The sequence below is a fragment of the Equus asinus genome, chromosome 11 (genome assembly GCF_041296235.1).
Source record: "Equus asinus isolate D_3611 breed Donkey chromosome 11, EquAss-T2T_v2, whole genome shotgun sequence".
NCBI lineage: Eukaryota > Metazoa > Chordata > Mammalia > Perissodactyla > Equidae > Equus > Equus asinus.
The window spans coordinates 1,293,840-1,305,738 of NC_091800.1; the positions used below are offsets into that span (position 1 = coordinate 1,293,840).

The 11,899-nt window shown below is 38.9% G+C and overlaps 1 long non-coding RNA gene across 1 annotated transcript; it reads left to right on the plus strand.

Annotated features, from left to right (window-relative positions):
• Positions 1-3,867: 3,867 nt before the first annotated feature.
• On the plus strand, positions 3,868-10,475 carry LOC123283939 (uncharacterized). Its single transcript, XR_006524762.2, has 2 exons — positions 3,868-3,970; positions 10,184-10,475. It is a non-coding gene; the product is annotated as an uncharacterized lncRNA (long non-coding RNA).
• The last annotated feature ends 1,424 nt before the right edge of the window (positions 10,476-11,899 follow it).

The following is an 11,899-nucleotide window of genomic DNA, read 5'->3' on the forward strand; positions in this document are numbered from 1 at the left end:
AGGAGAAACTGAGGATTGTTTTTTTCTTAGAAGAGAAATTTAGCTGTTTATATCTAATGAGAACTTAATTAATGAGAAAGGAGACTTGGCTTAGATCCGACATTATTTAGTTGGGTAAATTGCTTATTATCTCAATGTCTCAGTCCAACAACACAGTGGACTAGCTCATCTCTAAAATCCCTTACAATCATAAAACCTTACGTTCTACAAACAGCTGAAGTGGCTCTGAAATATACTCATTCATAATAGAACAAATGAGTATTAAAAGTATAGGAAGATAATATTTCTCCTCTATTTGATTGTCAAAGCCCAAAAAAGTGGTTAGTACTGCATTGGAAAAGGTGTGAGAATCTCCTTGCTACATTCACTCAAGAACATAGTATGTCATCATTTCCTGTGTGATGTGGAGCGTTGGGGCCTTTCTCTGGATGCAGTCCTCTGATCTGTGTCCAAGGCATTTAGGTGACATGGCATTTAGGTTCCCAAACAGGAACTCTAATTTTCAGTCTTCATAGTTGGAGAAACATAATCCTATCTCATGATTTAGTGGGCCAAGGAGCCTACCATCATCTCACTCTATCCTTCTTTTACAAAATAAACATTAACTTAGTTTCTTTGAGGAAAAAAAAAGGTATGATAAAATAGGAACTCCCATATTTTGCTGGAGGGAATGTAAATTGAGGTCTTTATATATTTGCACAGGAGAGGATTGAAAAGCATCCAAGCTTGTTCTTTGCAGGCTTGACAGTAATACTACCAGACTGAACTCAATGGAAACAACCAGAAACGGGCCTACTAAGTAAATCGTGGTGTAGCCATACAATTGGATACCACGCGGCCATTAAAACACACACACACAACAGCATGAGAAAGTTCTTAAAGGACTCAAATGCAATATCTCCTACATTTAACATTAAATGAAAACAGAATAGTATGCTGTTTACGTTAAAAAAATTTTTATCTATGTATGCATTATGTATCTCTGGAAGAATTCACAAGAAATGAATAACACTTGCCTCTGTGGAAGGTTCGAACTGTAGGGTTGGGAGCAGAGTCGGAGAAAAGGCTTCTCACTTGTACCTCTTTATATCTTTTAAGTTAGGAACCACATGAATATACTAGCCATTGAAAAAATTTTTAATTTAAAAGATAAATAAAAATCACTTAATGTCAGTTTCCTCCTAATTCATCTACGTATTATATTAAGGTTAAAAATAGTTTAATTTTGGTTTTAACTGTCTAGACATTAATACAAAATGCTTACACTGGGAACAAACGCACAGACCTGAAACACAGCACATGTCATTGCTGAGATGTCTGATCTTCATTTATTTCAAGTGATGGGACTTCTTTTATTGGAAAGCCGTGTAAATTTTCAGTAGTAGTTTCATTTTTATTTAAGACACGATCTATAGATTAAAGAAAACATTACATATACATTTCAAAGCAGCAACTCCTAAAATGACATCCCCCACAAGACAAATTTCTTAAATCCTTCAATTTTTTCAACATTGAAATTTAAAATTTTATTTCTGCCTCAATGATTTCATTCATCAGATCTCCTTTTAAAGTGTCTCCAATGTTCTTCATCTCTTCAAATTTACATTTCGGTCCCCCTCTCAGTCTGTAGTCCTCATTCCAGCTCTGTCTCCAGATAGCCCTCCCCATGCTTTTCCGTGTCTTCTGAACCTGAGATCACACCCTGAGCTACACGGTGAGCCATATGGTGAAAAGGGCTCTAAACAATCTCTGATAAATCATAACCCAGAGAAGCAAGTAAAAAATTCATTAAAATACCACACCTGTGCTCCCAACTGTCAGAGAACTCAAAGGATGGCGTAATTCATCAGAATCTTGATGTACTGAAGTTTTACTTTTGCATGCCAACATTTCTTTTGTTACTTCTGGAGCCTCATAACTAAACAAGAGCAAAAATACACTTCATGAAACATGAACCCCATATATCTCCTCGAAGGATTTCAAAATTATGTTGTTTTTTTTAAAACATGGGATAAAATAGAAATATGTTTCTGTTTTTTAACCGTGTCTAATCTGGAGGGAAAAACCATAAACTCCTCCAGTGGGAAGGCCCGTCTCTGCTCCCTGTGATGAGATCCACAGATGCGAAGACCTCTCAACCGGACATATGCACTGAGGAGTTGATGAGCAGCATCAAACTGATTTTTTCTCCACACTTTACAAGTTAATCATTTTGTCTTTAGAGATAGTTTTTATAAAGTAATACTCAGTAAAAAAAAAAACACACAAACAAAAAAAGCCAAACCATGTCTGAGCTACAGTGTAGCAATTTCTTCTTTCTAAAAATTTATTTCTAAGTGTTATAATAAAGTCACTTCTTAAAAGCAAAAAAAAAAAAAGAAAGCAGATTGAATCATGAAAATAATAACAATGCACAGAAAATATCAAACCTGTCAAATACATTATTGTAGCCTTCTGAAAAATTTTTTGGAAAGGTCAAATTTTCATGATTTATAATGAACATAGTTTACTAACTAAATAACTTAAAAAGCACAGGCCAAATCTAAGAAAGGCATTCGTTATGCATGTCAGCAAGGAATTCATTAATAACATCTCATTCTTACACTTCTGCTTTTGAAGAGATGCAGCTGTAACTGGCTGTCAAAGTAGCGGTGCTTGTTGGAGTCCTAGGTGTTACGTCATAGCACCTCAGACCATCTGGAGGCCGAAACAGAAAATCTACCAGTGCGAAGGATGGCCTCCCTTTCATTTATGCAGGATTTGTCTTAGGTAACTTTTCCACTTTTGATAAGACTCCATCTGGATCCCTTCCGTTTGTCACACTGGTTTGTGATTCCAAAGTATTTACTTCACTCTCAACTTTAAAAGACACGACCTGGATGTGAATAAACAGAACAGAGTGAGAATCTCTCTTCTGGGGATATATTCCACCAATTTTTTAGGCCCGAAAATGTGAAAGTTAAGAGATATGTCCCATGTACATAATTTAAGAGACAAAAACAAATACAATTAAATGTTGACATGGAGTCAGAAGACCAGCTACATAAACCATTGCTATGGTCCAGAAAGAGGGACAACCAATCCATATTTAAAAAACTAAATAATAGGTTTTAGGTATTACCAAAAATTAAAATATATGAAAACTAAGGTGGAAAAATTCACTCACCTACCAAATACATATCTTTTTACTTAAAATATGTTGATAATTACAAAGGTTTGAGAATCAGAAATCCAATGTTTATTGGATTACTAGTATTGTCAAGGACAAAATCTCTTTTTTAAAATAACTTTTGATTATTATAAATAACTTTATCATCTGAGCAAAACTATTTTTCAATGTGACACAGTAAGATCAAACAAATAAAATGTGAAGCACATTTTCTTTTTCAAGTCAATCTGTTATTTGGTATTTTTTTTACTGTAATATAATTGGCATACAACATTACATTAGTTTCAGACATACAACATAATGATTCAATATTTGTATCTTGTGAAATGATCACCACAATAAGTCTAGCTAACATCCATCACCATGCACAGTTACAAATTTTTTCTTGTGATGAGAACTTTTAAGATCTACTGTCTTAGCAACTTTCAAACATACAATATTATTAACTGTAGTCACCATGCAGTACATTACATTCTCTTCTTACTTATTTTATAACTGGAAATTTGTACCTTTTGACCACCTTTGCCCATTTAACCCACCCATTTAAACATAATTTTTAGAGGTTTCTACGTTTCTGATTTTTAATGAGAGATGAATTGAAAGCAGAGTATTTCTACCTGGACAAGAGTTTAGGGTAACACTGTCCCTGAGGCCTGTGTGGTCACAAAGGTAGACACCTTTGCTTATCAATGATCCTTAGGGAGAAAATCAACCTCGAGGGAGGAGCTGTGAGGCCCAGCTGCTCATCTGTGAAGAGTCACCCTGTACTGCCTTCCTTGGAGGATCTATGTCTGATTTTTGGTAAGAATCTAACCAGGTTTCTTACACTTTGGCATAAGTTTTTTTTTTTTTTTTAAGGCTAAGGAATTGTAGCATGGATTATAAATCAAGGGATTGGGTCCTTGAAATGGTGGCTCTTTTTGAAGACTCTACCAGGCACTATGCTAGATGCTATCAGAAACGTCAGGTGATTTAATTCTTGAAACTACTCTACGTAGATATTACATGTTACAGCTGGAAGAACAAACTCATAACTTCCCCAAGATTATATAGCGAAGTGAGACAATATGCAAACTCAGGGCTAGCTGAGTCCAGAGTCGGTGCATTTCACCCACCACACCCATCTCCTAGCTGATGCTCACATGAAGGTTTCCGTCAGCTGTGTTTTTATTTTCTCTCTTCTGTTAACCAAACTACACATTCTCTACCTATAAGGTTTTGAAGATGAGACACCTCACAAGCCATAACAGTAAATACTCTTGATGCTTCCTTGTGCTTCAAGAGGTTTTCACACATGTGGAGTTACCCTCTTGAAGCAGTTCTGTAAGCTTAATTTCAGCTTCATGAAAATAGCAATGAGATTTTCAAAATGTCTAGAAATAGATGTTTATACTCTACCTTGCCCGGTTATTTTTTTATCTTTCCGGCAGGCCTTCCTTGATTGGGTACTTTTCTTTCTGTTTTATTATCTAAAATAAAAATGACATAAGAGATCCATTTTGACTAGATAGAAAATTCTGCATTAAAAGTACTAGGTAAGGGGCCAGTCCGGTGGCATAGCAGCTGAGTTCACACACTCTGCTTCGGCAGCCTGGAGTTTGCTGGTTCAGATCCTGGGCATGGACCTATGCACTGCTTATCAAGCCATGCTGTGGCAGGTGTCCCACATATAAACTAGAGGAAGATGGGCACAGATGTTAGCTCAAGGCCAATCTTCCTCAAAAGAAAAAAAAATTAAAAAGTACTAGATAATTTGGGAAAGAAAAAGGGCAACAATAGGAATCTATGCCTTAAAGGATTTTATGATTAAAAGTCATATTTTAGAATATCCTATTTAATATAGCCTGTTTAAATATGATAAAAACAGATAAAACTTCCTGCCAAGTATAGGATATCTGTTTTCAAAACAAAAGGTGCTAAAGTATCTTACCTTTTGCCTCTGACTATCAAATGCATATTTATTATAGAAAATCAGGAAAAGCAAAGCACAAAAACAATGCAAAAAAACTCACCCCAGAGGGGCTGGCCCCGCTGCGCAGCAGTTAAGTTCACGTTTCTGCTTTGGCAGCCCAGGCGCTCAGATCCCGGTGCGGACCCACCCACTGCCCGTGGAAACCATGCTGTGGCGGGTGTCCCACATATAAAGGAGAGGAAGATGGGCACGGATGTTAGCTCCCAGCCACTCTTCCTCAGCAAGAAAGAGGAGGACTAGCAGCAGATGTTAGCTCAGGGCTAGTCTTCCTCAAAAAATAAATAAATAAAAATCACTCAAGATGACATTATTCAGAAATCATCACTGCTGACAATTGAGGGTATGCTTTTCCAGTTTTTTTCCTATGTTCACATATTCACATACATATTTTAGAATTGTGATCACACTGTTCAGAATATGACCTGTTTTCTTTGCCCACTTAATATACCCTGAACCATGTCATGAAGTGTCTTTCACAGGATCGTTCTTAAACGGCACACTGTATTCCACCAAACAAATGGGCTGTAATTTACTGGGGCCATTAATCTTCACTTTGTGGCGCTGCCCACCGATGCACATACTCCACCGCTTGAGCGCCCACTGTGTGCTAACTGGATGGTGGGGCACTGAACCTGTCTTCGGGACCTGGAATCTCCCGTTTCCTCCTCGCCTACTCAAAGACGTACACGATGACTTTAAAAACTGAACACGAAAAACCTCAGGGACCAGAGCATTCTACTTCAGCCACTGATGAAGGAACAGTTCTCACCTCGCGCCGCTCGCGTGGCCGGCGCGGCGGAGGCTGCTCCCGCGGAGGCTGCACTGGTGGCGCCTGCCCCCGCGGTCTGCTTCGCTCTTTGAGTCATCGACCGAGTGGTTCTCACGCACGTGGGCATTGCAGGCTGCCCTGCTGCGGGAACCACGAAATTAAATGCTTTCGGTAATTACTGAAGCATTGTTGCGGCAACCTCAGAGCTTACAATAATTGCTAACACCCCTACCTGTTTTCTCGTTGGACACTTTCTTTTCAGAAGTTTGTCTTTGACCAGATCGTGTTGCTCGAACATCACTCCCATTAACGATCTATTTAAAAGATTAGGTGCTACGTGATTTAATTGCTTAATGAATCAAATCACCACATTTTCAATCGGTATTTTGACCCCTCATCTGAAATCTGACTATTATAAATGACTCAGCAAAAAATCCATCACCCCAAATAAGATGAGATGAAAACGTTTTCCATTATATAGATGTCCTTACAAACTTTTTGTAGAATCCTTGAATTTTGAAAATGCTAACAGCCTAAGCTATTCAAAATAGCTGACTATAATCTTCTGAGAGTCCTTAAACATACCAGCATGTTTTTGCTTCAAAACTTTTGAATTTTGTCTGGAAATGTCTTCTCCTGCATAGAAAACTCTTCCCACAGTGCACTCTCCAACTTCCTTGGAGACTTCATTCAAAACGCCACCATCTCAGCGAGGCCCCATCAGAAGCCCACCCTGTACCAGCTTCAATACTTCCCATCTGCCTTCTCTTTATTTTATTTCCCGCATAATATTTATGACCATCACATACTATATATTTTTATTTTCATTGCCTATCTCACATGTAAGCTCCATGAAAACAGGGAATTTTGTTTTATTCATTACTATATCCTAGAGCCTAGAGGAACATGGTAGTGACTCAATTTATTGAATACATGAAATGGAGCCTTCTCACCTGATAAAGAGACATACTATTTACCTCCTTGCCCACTTCACTGTATTTTAGTAATCGTCCTATTAACTTTGTCCATAATGGTGTTCTGAAGACCCATATGTTCATCCCCCACCCTACGTGCTTTATATCCCTATCTGCATTTTATCATAACATGGATACATAATAGAGCCCAGTAAACACACAGAGTGACACACAGAGTTGGTATAGATCTCATAAGGGATGTTTGGCGATGAATATTTCAAGTGAGTACTTCCTTAGCATCTAGCCAAAACTGCTCTATGTCACCATACCAATAACAGGGAGTTTGGTACTGTTAACTCTAGTAAAATAATCACTCTGATTGAAGCTGATAATAGATTTAAAATGAATTTACTTACTCTGAGAAAAGGAGCATAATTCGTCATTTTAGTAACAATTATCTACTATCAACTAGACCCTAGTCAGCTTCATTTGGGCTTTGGCCTTTGACCTGGCAATCCATACAAGATGGAACAGCATTAAAACAGTCAAAAGAAGATAAAGTTAAAAAAATGCACTGCCATAATTTACTTGCATGTCTCATTACAAAATAAAGTTTCCATTTTAAAGTTAAATTTTACCCTTAGTCATCTAACCCTTAATCATTTATGGCAAAAAGATACTTGCCAAAAAGATACCTACTAACTTAAATTACTCTCCTTTCTGGTTCTAGTTTGATTTAAATTATGCTTAAAATCTTCAAAACTTATTCATATTTCTCAGTGAGCACAAAGGAGAAATTTCATACTGTATTTTCCAGGTATTAGAATCCTTGTTAATATGATGAACTGGAAATATTTGGAAGGGGTCGATGAAGAGACTAGAGTATTAAGATCTCTTCTCTCCTGTTTATGAAAAGATACTGCACAGCTTACTTTCTTAGCTTTGACAGTTTGCCTTCAAATCCAATGATTATGTGCACTTGTCCTCTGTCCATAAGAAAATGGAGACCTGATCACAAAGTATGGAAGAAATCCAGCAAGAGAAGGACTGATTAAAAGTGATAAGATATTTATCAACTCTAAAATTCCTGAAGAAGCACAATCAGACTTCTCCTCTAGATTAGGAGCCACTTGCTTCTCCAAATCTCAGGGAAGATCTAGTGCTGAAGAAACCAGGCACAAAGTAAACAATATTCAGCGATGGCTATCGTCTAAGTAGAATAAAAATCTACCGGTGAATCGTATTATTTAACACAATAATGTGTGCCTTTTTCCCCCTACATATAACACTTTGTAAATAGCTGTTTACAGTTTAGACCAATGACTGGTGCCTTACATACTCTTGAGAAGCCGGATTAAATTCAGCCTCTTCCAAGAGGTCTTCTCTGATGTTCCTCCAAACAGAAACAATCTCGCCCTCCTCTAACACATACACACCATATTTTTCTATATCTTTCCAGCTTGAGCTACATTCTACTAATTTAGGCCACTTCCATGTTATCCAAAGGTCACATGCAGAGTAATCAAAGGTCTCTCAAATAAATCAATGACATTCCTGAAGCAAAAAAAACAGGCAATATCTTGAGCTTTTATGTTATTGAATTCTTATTTAAATCAGGAATGAATACACAGCCAACAAGAGACTACCTTGAAAAGAGCAAATCACCAGTGACTACCTAATTTACAAATCCAGCTGCCTGTGTTCAAACTTCATCCCTCTTGACTCATGGATCATTCTCTTCTTTAGATCACCCCTCCTCCAGCTTCTGTCCTGTTTTAGCTCTCCTGCCAATCTGACCTATCACTGACCTGACTTCTGCCCACTTGAAGGTGCTCTCTAGACCTCACTCTTTCACAATGTGTATATCTTTACTGGAGTGCTCTCATTTAGCCCTACAGCTTAAACCCCCATCCGTACTCCCAATATCATACCCTAAATCCACATCTCAGCATGGATCTCCGTCCTGATTTTCAAATTTTTATTCCCAACTGCCTGTTATCCAGATGGCCCAAATGAGCTGCAGAAAAAGCATTATCAATATGCACCCACTTAGGCATGTTCCTTTTCCTGCCTTCCACACCTCTTTCAGCAGCAGCACAATTTATATGGTTGCTCAAACTAATTTATCTTCAGAATCATCTTATCTCCGATTCTTCAATTTCCTTCACCCCTCACCATCTGCTTGGTCCCCGTCAATTTCTCTCCTGAGATGTCTCACACCTATTTCTTCCTTTAAGCCCACTGCCCCAGTCCCCTTATCCTGTCTCATCTATTCTATCACGACAGTCTCACTACAGTCTTCCTACCTATAAGTTCTTCCCCTTCCAGACTACAATCTTCCAGGCTAGGGTAATCTTCCTGAATTATTCATCTGATCATGGTACAAGCTCATGTATAAGCCTCTCTTGACTCTTCGCATACAACAGGGTGGACGCCAAATCCTTCACCCGGCCTTCACCGTCCAGCCCGGCTCTGACTGCTTTGCTAGTTTTATCCCTTGTCAACCTACCTATGGCTGCACCGAGAGACCTGATCTTTATCTTCTGAACTATTAGGATGTCACTCCCGGCTCCTGCCAACTAGCTAAGTGAATAAAGGGACTACAGGGAAAGGGTTATTTTAGTCATTTAAACTCTCAAAGAATCGCTTCTTGGCCTCTTGGCTAAGATCAAGTATAATCTCTTAAAGAAAAGTCTTGTTAAGAACTATTCCTGAATATCAAGTTATGATACTAAATTTACCTTTTTTGGTTGGTGTGCTGGTATTGATGAAAGAAAAATAGGCTTATTGGGTCAATAAACACCCACTATAAATGGTTGTCGCTGAGGTTTCTCTCTTAATTTTTTTAGTCACTTTTCCTCTAGGTATTTCCGGAGCATTTGTCTTCGTTGATCACTTAGAAGAGACTTCGCTGATCCTAAGCAGGGGGGAAAATAGCATATAAAATGTTCAAATAAAAAGTTATCCAAATGTCTAAAATACCATTGTCTAACTTCAACAGCTGCTAAGCAATACTTTCAGAAACATCGTATTGATTCCTTAGCACGCTAACCACACAAGTCATTTCAACCCCTATTCTTTTAAAATTTCTCTCCCTTTTGCCTTTTCTTGTTCACAAATTAACTGCTTGCCATCCACTAAGCATGCATTACTTCACTTTTAAATTAATTAACTTCTGTGATCACCCACCTCCAAGCTGACCTCCAACAATTCTCACCTCCTGGTAGTCACGCCCTTGTGTTGTCCCCTCCACACAGAATAGGGCTGAGCTGTGTCACCAAGAAAAGTGTGGGAATGATGGAGTGTGGCTTCCAAGACTGGGTCATTAAAGACAGTGCCGCTTGGCCCTTCTCTCTCAGATCACTTGCGCTGGGGAAGTCAGTGGCCATGTGGAGCCTTAAGGAGACTCAAGCAGCCCTATGGAGACGCCACATGACGAAGAACTAAGGCCTCCTGCCAAAAGCCAGCATCCACTTGCCAGTCATGTGAGTGAGTCATCTTGGAAACAGCTCCTCTAGCCTCAGTCAAGCTTCAGAAGCACCCCTGGATGACACCTTGACTGCAACCTGCAGAACCACCCGGCTGAGCAGCACCCAAATTCCTGACCCACAAAAACTGTATGAAATAATAAATGCTTGTTGTTTTAAACCATTAAGTTTTGGGGTAACTAACACAATTTTTCCTTTGAGATTAAGGCTAGTTGTCAGATTCCTTACCTCTCACCTATGATTCTCAACTCAGGTTTCTACTATGTATTCTCATGTTTATTTAAACTTGTTTAAAAAATATGAGCAGCTACTATGTACCAGACATTTTTAGGAAGTAAGAATAAGAGAATTTCTGCCCCTGAAGGGCTCACAGTATCGTGGGGGAGATGAGCACAGTTTCAATTTGGTTTAGCATGGATTGAAGACTACGAGAATGCACAATTGAGAATCAGTATAAACCTGTCTGGGGAGGTCAGGAAAGGCTTGTCAGAAGAGTGAATACCAGAGAAGGGTTCTGAAGAATGAGAGTGTGTTTGCCCACTGGTTGAGGGTTTAAAATAATCCAGGGAGATGACTGCACAACTCAGTAAATTTACTTAAAAAACGGCATTTACTTAAATGGGTGAATTTTATGGTATGCAAATTCTACCTGAATAAAGTTGTTTAACAGAAATAATCCAGGCAAAGAACAGAAGATGCGAAAGCTCAGATGATGAAGTGGTTAATCATCGATGAAACCCCTATATCCTCAACTTCCCTGAAGTTCCTGTTCCCTTCATCTCTTGATTTAACCGAAACCTGACTCTCCCCTGAAGACAATGCTCCCCATGTTGTCCTCTCAAGTGGTTTACTGTTTTCTTCTCCCACAAAGGTCATATCAGTGGGCCTGAAGCGGGCCAGGGTGGGGGGTCGTCCCTCATTGCTGTTTCTCAATTATTTCTTCCTCTTCAGTAAAACAGCCCAGCTTTATATTTCACATCATCAGACCATACTAGACAGTACCCTGACTTGCCATCTATAGATGGCAAGTTCTTCTCTCAGTATTTTACAATTTAGTAAATGGCCACTCCATTTTTTTAGTTGCTCAGGCCAAAACCCTTAGAACCAACCTGACTTTTCTTTATCAACCTACATCCACTCTATTAGGAAATCCTATTGGTTCAAACTTCAAAATATAACCAGAATGAAACCACCCAGGGTTGCCATTCCCACTGTGGTCAACCATGAGCTAAATTATTGCAGTTGTCTCCCAGCTGGTCTTCTGGAGGCCATGCTGGTCACCCTACCATCCATAAGTGATGCTTTAAAACATAAAGCAGATTATAAACACACTAATCCAATAATGGCTTCTCATGTCACTCAGAGTAAAAGCTCGTCTCCCCATAAAGAAGGCCCTCGGGGCTCTACGGGCACTGTCCCCCTTGTTTGTTCTTCTCTAGCCATGCTCACCTGCTTGCTTCTCTGGAACATGCCAGGCCTACTGCCACCTCTAGACCTTCGCAAATGCAAAATAAAGGATATTTTAACAGCATACTGACAGAGTTAGACTTTCCTTCGAGAGATTTTGGTCAAGGAACGGAGTATTTG